General features: G+C 46.2%; 1 long non-coding RNA gene and 1 pseudogene across 1 annotated transcript; one reads left to right on the forward strand and one right to left on the reverse strand.

Annotated features, from left to right (window-relative positions):
* Positions 1–527: 527 nt before the first annotated feature.
* Positions 528–3,779, forward strand: LOC118496893. The gene is made up of 3 exons (XR_004899455.1): positions 528–738; positions 1,875–1,888; positions 2,978–3,779. It is a non-coding gene; the product is annotated as an uncharacterized LOC118496893 (long non-coding RNA).
* A 3,615-nt stretch (positions 3,780–7,394) lies between these two features.
* Positions 7,395–8,300, reverse strand: LOC114507080 (annotated as a pseudogene).
* Between the last annotated feature and the right edge of the window lie 366 nt (positions 8,301–8,666).

Consider the following 8,666-nt stretch of genomic DNA (forward strand, 5'->3'; position numbering starts at 1 on the left):
AGCACTGATATAAAACTGGTGGTTTCGCCCTGCACGCTGCACGCTGAGGGCGGCTGCAGCAGTTCCAACTGCAATGAAAGCCTGGCTTTATCATTGCCAAGGTCACTCCCTGCCCCTCCGAGGTCACTCACTGCCCAGGGCTGCAGGCTGAGGGAGGTGCCTCCCAATCTCATTCTCTTGCTCCCTTGGCACAAAAGGCCCAGGTTGTTCCTTTTTTCCTTTGCCTTCTCTCCTTGGGCAGGATTTTTAGCTCCACCACGATACTGTTTCCTCACTATCGCCTGCCTTCCTTTATAATGCCCAGCAGTGGTCCCTATCAGGTTTTCAGCATGATCTTTCTTTTACTCCACCATCGCCATTTTATGATTTCTTTCATTCATTTGGTGGGGGGGGGGGGAATGCTGTAGGTCTTACACACACCTGAAGCTCTTTCCCAAACCGCTGAACCCACCATGTCCCTGCTAGCAAGTTTAACAGCTGCCCCTGGCCTTCCTCTTCTTAGAACTCCCTGGAGGAGGGGAGGGAAATGTAATTGTTCTGTTGCCGTGGCAACTATCAACCTGCAGAGTCAGCTAGTTCAGGGTGAGCTTGCTGTGGCTTGGGTGCTGGCCCAGCCAGCAGACCCTCCTTCAGCATTACGGAAACACCCCATTCGGTGCCCTCCAAGTCCCAGCAGGATCTCCCAGCCCTCTGTGCTCACCTGTCTTGGCAGCTACTCAGGAAGTTTGTGCTGCTGATGTTACAGGGTGCAGCCAAGAGGGGGGACCCCAAATAGGCATTTGAAATGGGGTCCAGAACTCAAGGTGTCCAGGAGATTTTAGGATGTCCTCACCTCCCCCCCCACCCCCCAGGGTGTGGGTTGGGGGTAGGGACAAATGGAGCAGGGCCTTTGAGAGCTGTTTTGCATAGCAACAGCCTTGCAGCTAACCTCTGGCGTGGTCATTTAACATATCTATAGCCTTTGGCTGGTCGCTTAGATATGTTAAATAGCTGTGGCCACGCCCTGAGCCAGGGGAATGGAAGTAACTTCCCCACCAAGATGTGACTCGGGCAGGTCCCCTGAGCTACAGCACCTGCCTGCGTGGGAGCTTGGAGAAGATTGGCTCCATGACAAGGGGCCACACCTGCCCAGACTCATGATGGCAGTCCAGTAAAGCTGGAAGGGTATGAGTTCTGACACGTGAGGCTGAGTGTAGGAGGAGTTGGAAATGGGGCTGCAGAGGAAGATTGGTGCGGGGATTTAAACCCAAACACAGCAGCCATTGAGGAATAGAACCATGCGGCTGTGGAAGTGCAGAGAGGATCACAGCTATTGAGGAGGGAGAACCACGCGGCCTTGACAGAGTGGAGACTCCCGAAGCCCTGAGAGGGAGAACCATGCGGCTCTGGCAGAGTGGGGACTTCCGTGGCCCTGGGAGAGAGGACCACGTGCCTTTGCCAGAGTGGGGACCCCCGCAACTTTAGAAGGGGGAACCACCACCTGGTTTTAGCAGAGATCCAGGCAACTCAGCTGAGGCTGCCGGGAACCCAGGAAGGTCTCCCAGTCGAGATCGAGTACTAACTGGGAATAACCAGAGGACTGCCTGAGCCATGGACTTCTATTTCCTTTCCTGAGATACGGTACTCTGGACAGGGCAAAGGGGGAAGGAAGGACTGTGTCTGTTTGTGGGTGTTTTAAGGGACTTTAGGATTTTGGTGAAGACATTAGGTCACTACTTTGTCTGTATAGCATTAAACATTTCGTTTCCTTTTCACAAATCTCTGGCATTGAGAGACGTCTTTCCTCTGGCGGCAGACATGATGGACCTGGGGGCTCTTCTTTCAGTAATAGTATATCGTCCCAGGCCCCCCTTGTTGTGCTCTGTAACACTGAGAGTCCACAGAAACTGTAAGTATTTTCTCTTCCGGGAAATCAGTCATCCCTCTGTCTTCAAAGTAGGCTTATTGAAAATCGAGAATGAAATGTCTGAAGCTGAAATGATGGTCTCCCACTTGGTCTTGGTGGCTGAGTACAGGGAAGAGGCCTGAGAAATTGGAGGGAAAAAAACAGATTTTGTATCTCATTTACAGAGGCAATTTTTACTGTATTTTTAACATCTTGCTATTCTTCCCATGAATAGCTCCTTCTCCTCGGGAAGGGTTCCTATGGCACCCTGTGGAATTTCTCTCTTGAATGCCTCTCTATAAACTAGCTTGCACACAACACAGAGGGATCCATAATCATCTATAAAGCACTTTGTAACAAAAGATCTCTGGCGCTAGTCTCCTGGAGAGCCAGCTCCCTGAGGCAGGAGCAGGGAGGAGGGAGGGAGCTGGGGGAAGGGAGGCTGCCTGAGCTGCCACAGCTGTGCTGATCTTGCCTGGGGCCTCAGCTGCAGAAGCAGCCGACAGTCTGACCTTAAGATAAAACCCTATTGATCGTTGGTTGTCTGAGCACTTACAGCTCATGAAGTAAAAATGGGTTTATTTGTTGCCTTGTGTGACTTTGCCACTAATGATGCTGATATTAATAACCATGCTCAAGCTGAAACTCAATTTCCTCATAGGCTGCAAAGGGAAGAAGTAGGGACTGGAGACCGGGTGGCTGGTGACACAGCTGTCTGCCTGGGGGTGGGTAAAGCCAGCTCACCCACAACATCCACTGCCTCACTAGAAGAGGTTCTGAACTCCAACGGATCTCAATTTTAGATTTAAGCATGAGGCTTACTAACTATGAATTTGGTAAATTCATCAGACTTCCCACGGTCTCAATTTTCTTTCATCTATAAAATGAGATTCTGAGGAGGATAAGAGCATGTATGTAAAGGTCTTGAGACTCTGGTTGGAGTGTTCAAATTTCCCTTATTTGGTGCCAAAAAAAAAAAAAAAAAAAAAAGCCTTTTCCCTGAGAGCCAGGCAAACTTGCAGAAGCCGGGTTGGATTCTTGCTGCCCTGCACACCCATGACTTTTTCAGCATCTTCCCCTCCCCACCCCCAGGTGACTGGCCCCCTCTCCTCAACAAGAAACTGGTGTCACCCTTGGCTTTCAGGGGTTCACTATTGGCCATGTGGAGGCTCTTCAAAGAAGATTCTGAAGTGTCAGAGTAGGAACAATGTGACTTTGTTGGAGCTGGAATTGGAGACTGAGCACAGCTGTAGCGCTCTCGGCGCCTCCCTGGCCCTCTGCGGCACTTCCTGTCACTGAGCTGTCCAGGGAGAGAGCCTTGTGGATGGGTAGGTAACTGAGCCCACTTCACACAGAGGGCACTCACACCCAGCGCCCCTGTGATGACCAAGAGTCCCAGCTCAAAGGAACATCTGCAATGCTTCCCTCCTTCCTTCATCTCCCCTAGTATCTCCCACCCCAAGGTTGGTTTCAGCACTTTGCACTTCTGTGGAAGCTTTTATCTCGGTCCATTTTGCATAGCTTCTTCCCTCCCCTCCAAAGACACCACCTACCTTCTACCAATGCAGACCCGCTTCCCAGTTTTGAATATTATACAAATGATCGCATTAGGTGTCCTATTGTTGGACTTGTACAAAACTGGCTTTGTTTCTGTCAGCTCTGGTATTGGAGCCTGGTGAGCTTCAGGAGCAACTTCTGAAAGAGAAGCCTTGCAGGGAAAGCTTTCCTGCCAAATGCCTGAGAGGAACTGTATTTCTTCAGATGGGCTTTTGAGCTTGGCCTCCAGGTGTCAACTTTTATAAGGCTTCCTGTACTGTAACAGGGTGTAGCCAAGAGGGGGACCCCAAATAGGGATTTGTAATGGGGTCCAGAACTCAAGATGTCCAGGAAATATTAGAAAAAATATATAGGATGTCCTTAACCCCACAAGTCTGAGCTGGGGGATGGGACACATGGAGCAGGGCCATTGAGAGCTGTTTCGTACAGCAACAGTTTGCAGCTAACCTCTGGCATGGTCATTTAACATATCTATAACCTTTAACTGGTTTCATAGGTATGTTAAATAGCTGTGGCCATGCTTTGAGCCAGGGGGATGGGAGTGACTTCCACCCAGGATGTAAGTGGGAGGCAACTCCCCCTGGTTATAGCGCCTGTGTGAGACCTTGGAGATGATTGGCTCCATGCCATGAGGCCACACCTGCCCAGACTCACTATGGCAGCTCAGTAAAGCTGGAAGAATACTGGAATGCTGGCAGGTGTAACTAATTGTAGGAGGAGTCAGAAATGGGGCTACAGAGGAAGATTGGCTTGGGGATTTAAAACCCAGGCACGGCAGTCATGCAGAGGGAGGACTGTGCAGCTTTGGCAGAGTGGGGACCACATGGCTTTGGGGTACTCCTTTTTGCCATGTGGCTTAGGAAGCAGGAGAGACTTTGCCTAAAAGAAAAGGTGTGAAAGGACTCTTGCTTGTGGTCCATGAAAAGGTGCCACATGGCTTTGGAGTAACTGGAGATCCTGGTGGTGACACAGCTGATGGTGCCAGGAATCCAAATCATGGACTTCTACTTTTCCTGAGATACAGTACCCTCAGACTAGGGCAGAGGGAGAAGGAAGGACTGTGTGCATCTCTGGGTATCCGAAAGGACTTTAATATTTTAATGAAGACACTGAGTCACTACTCTAAGTCTGTATAGCTTTTAAATAAATAATTCTTTTCCTTTTCACAAATCTCTGGCTTTGAGAGACAGCTTTCCTCTGGCAGTGGGCATAGCAAACCTAGTGGGGGTTCCTTTTGTTAATAGTATATCATACACCCCCTTCGGGTGTGTTCTGTAACAGGACACTTCTCTTAGATATTGTGAAACATGTGTTCTCTAGGGAAAAAAATCCATGTGTGAAAATCCAAACCAAATACAGTTGGTTAATCATGGTCATTACAAAATGATGGCAATTTCCTTGCTTTGCAAAATGATTCATTATCAGATTGCTTTAAGTAGTAAGGTCCCTCTCTGCATTTTAAAATATGTGATTTAAAATGAATCAATTTTCAGGAACATGTTCATACATACAAAGGTGGGCAAAAGTAGGCTTACAGTTGTTTTATGGAAAATAATACAATAAATAATTATACAAAAATAAACTTTCATGTACTCCCAGCTGTAAACCTGCTTTTGCCAATCCCTGTTTATGAAGACATACCTGACTGGAATATATTTACATTTTCATTCATTTATTTGTTCATTTCTTTGCTCATCCTCCTTTAGCTGTCAGCCACATGGGAGGGGAGGAAAAGCTGGGAGGAGGCTCTGTGTGGAGGTAGAGGCAAGAACAGGAGTTTGGGATTGCAAACGTTGTGGTGACTTTCTGGATTCCACAGGTTAATGAAGGCTATTTGATGTTTCAGTTATGATTACTTGTGTCTGTCTCCCCAATTAGACTGTGAAGTACTGGAGCGCAGGAGACATGAGTCTCTGACCCAGAGCAAACACTCAGTGAGCATATGCTGACAGTAAGTGTGCCTGGACAGACAAGGGTGAGGGTGGGGGAGGTGGTGAGGAGCAAGCAATTATTTAAAAAAAAATCCAGCCTAGTAAATTTGAAGATCTAGTTGGCTTTAAGTGCTTCATGAATCTGTGGGGGGGTTTCTTTAATACAATGTACTTGTACAGAGCTGTGTGTTTCTGTGTAGGTTGTTGATTTAAGTCATAGATAATATTTCAACCACAAATTTACAACGTTATTGAAGAATTGCTATTTCTCTATAATTCTGAGACAAAGAAAGAGGAGTCTTTATACCCATTCAAACTTCATTGTCATATTGTAACCTGAGAATTTAGCATTAATTACTACACAAAAAGCAACTGTAGCTTAGTTGTGAAAACACAGATTGCTCTGTTTCATCCTGTTTTACCCATTAATACCAAGTGAATAATAAATGCTGAATAATATATCTTGCCATTGATGATATTGATTGGAAGAGGACTAGGGAGGGAAAACAGATTAGAATATGGTCTGCGGTTCCCAGTGATGGCTTGTGAAGGGCAAGCCTTCTTCACTGGTTAACAAGGTTAGTTCATTGTTCAGGCTCTTTTTTATTTTTATTTTTACTTCTTTCTCCCAGTGATTTCACCCAGGAAAATGGCATCACCTGTCACCTAGGAAACTGTTTCTCACTCTGGCTGGTAGAAATTGGAGACCTTGATCTTTCTCATTACAGATTTGCATTTGCAGCTGGGCTCCCAGTGACCTCTCCTGAGGACAGAAAGCTAATGCGATCGCGCCGATGACGCCGGTGCTGAGGATCTGCCTGGGCCAAGCCTGTTTAAACTGTTAAGCACGCCCACCCATTACTTTCCGAAAGAAGGAGGCTGCAAAGTATTTTTGTTTTGAAAATGATTTAAAAATAATAATGCTCTCTAGATTGTAACTGTGCGTAGACCCTGGTTTCTAACTTTAACCACCTTTTTTCCCCCACCGTTTTCCCAGAGAGGTTGGAGATTAACCTTGAACTGGAGATTGGATGAAATGAAGACAAAGGCCTCAGATTCCCAGTTAGTTGTGTTAATTTTTTAAAGGGTGGTGGTGGTAAGAGTGTGCTTGGACAATAGGGATCCACGCTGCATTTGTCAGCAGGGTAAACCTTTATTCTGTGGCTTTGGCAACAGCGGCTTTTTTCTCTGCTCCTTTGTGTGCCAGTTGGCTTCTGTGCAGAGAGACTGTGCTCCAGCTGTATGCAAAGTGTGGGGTCCCCAGGGTAGGTGCTGAGCGCATGATTTCTCTAGCACTAGTTTCCTCGACTTCCTCCCTCCTTCCTACATGTAATAACAACAGCTAGCTAACACCTTTAGCTACCAGGTGCTATTCTAAGCATTTTGTATGTGTGAAATAACTTAATTCTTACAACTTAGAAGATGGATACTATTTGTATTCCGATTTTAGACATGAGGACCCACAGGTGCAGAAGTGTCAGAATTTGTCCTGGCTCCTTGACCCTCAGCCCCCTGCCCCAACCTTGTGCCCACGCAGCCCAGGTGAGAGGTTCAACTCAGAAGGGGGGTCAAAGGTCTGGACTGCAGGTGTGGGAGCCGAGCTGCTGCCAGCCAGGGCCAGGCCAGCTCTTCACCAACCTGCCTGGGGTGAGCCCCCTCTCTGTCCCCTGCTGTCTAGTGTAACCTGGGGCCTGAAGGAAGAAATGCCACCCCTCCCCTCCTGGCACTCCTGGTCCTCGATTTTCCCCCCTGACCACAGCCCCACTGTGTGCAAGGCCAAGGGCAGTACCAGCCTGTGTGGACAGTCAGAATCCAAGTGAAAAGACACTTGTCTAAAGAGATGATTTTGTATGTCTCGTACCCGTGAAAACAATGAACTAGTTAATGATTTTTTATTCTAAAATTTTTATTTTTTATTTTATTTTTTATTTAGGTGTAATTGACACATAACATATTAGTTTCAGGTGTACAACATAATGATTCAATATTTGTATATATTACAAAATATCACCATAATGACATCCAATACCAATACTTCACATAGTTACATTATTTTTTCTTGTGGTGAGAACTTTTTTTTTGGTAGTAAAAACAGCATTTTATTCCACACCCTCTCCCCACAATCCTCAGTATACTTTTCCTCTTTCATTCCCACAGCAACGTTATGATCAGTAAAAATAAGTTTCATGGGGCAGGATTGGAGGGTTTCAACATAGGTTTCCCACTTAGTCATTGTCTTCTCCCTCAGCTCGAGGTTCTTGTTTTCCCTTCTGACCTCTTCTCTTCTTCACCAAGATCTTTATTTTCCTCATCGTCTACTTCCCAGTCATTATAACTTCTTCATCCCTCTACCTCTCCACTCACATCCTCCTCATCCTTCTCCCCCTCATCCTCCTCTTCCTCATCCTCCTAGTCTTCCACTATCTGAGCATCTCATCATACTCTTCCTTATCCTTGCCCTTCTCTTTGCTGTCCAGGCCCTCTACATAGCCTTTGGCATCTGAGTCAGCCTGGTAGCCATGGAGATAAGCAAATTGTAGGAGCAGCCTGAACAATTTTCTTGGTGGTGGTTCAGGTTGGTTACCTCACAACTGAAAACTTCTAAGCTCTTGAAGTTTTCTTTTTCAGTGGTTCTATTGTGCTGAGGTTCTTAATTTTGTTGCTACTTAAATTTAGATGTGTGAAATTTAGATAGTTTTCTGCCAGTATGTCCAGGGCCCCTAAGATTCTGTTATTGCTTAGTTCAAGCTTCTTAAGTTTAACTTTTTGGTAAGTTTGCAACTGAGCTAAGGCCTACCCCAGACTGTAGTTAAGAACTCTAGTTTCTCCTGGCCAATGTGGCACCGTTGATTGGAGCATTGTCCTATAACAGAAAGACTGTGGTTTCGATTCCTGGTCTGGGCCCATAACTGGGTTGCAGGTTCCATCCTGTCTCGGCATGTGAGGGAGGTAACCACTTGATGTTTCTCTCTCCCTTCCTCTCTCTTTATAAGCAATTAAAAAAAAAATGTCCTCAGGTGAGGGGAAAAAAAAGACTCTAGTTTTTCAAATTTATCCATCTGTGAGAACTTTGATTTTGCCTTCATTCCAATGACAGTTGTCCAGGACTAGCTCTTTTATATCAGAGGATGTCCTGTTCCACAGCTTTAAAATAAGTGGAACCTAAAAAACAAAACAATCAAGTGAGCAAAATATAACCGAAGACATTGAAATAAGGAACAAACGGACCAGAGGGGAGGGGGGAGGGGAGTTGTCAAGGAACAAATGAAGGACCCAGGGACAAAGCCAAAAGG

Source organism: Phyllostomus discolor, chromosome 9 (assembly GCF_004126475.2).
Source record: "Phyllostomus discolor isolate MPI-MPIP mPhyDis1 chromosome 9, mPhyDis1.pri.v3, whole genome shotgun sequence".
NCBI classification, from domain to species: domain Eukaryota; kingdom Metazoa; phylum Chordata; class Mammalia; order Chiroptera; family Phyllostomidae; genus Phyllostomus; species Phyllostomus discolor.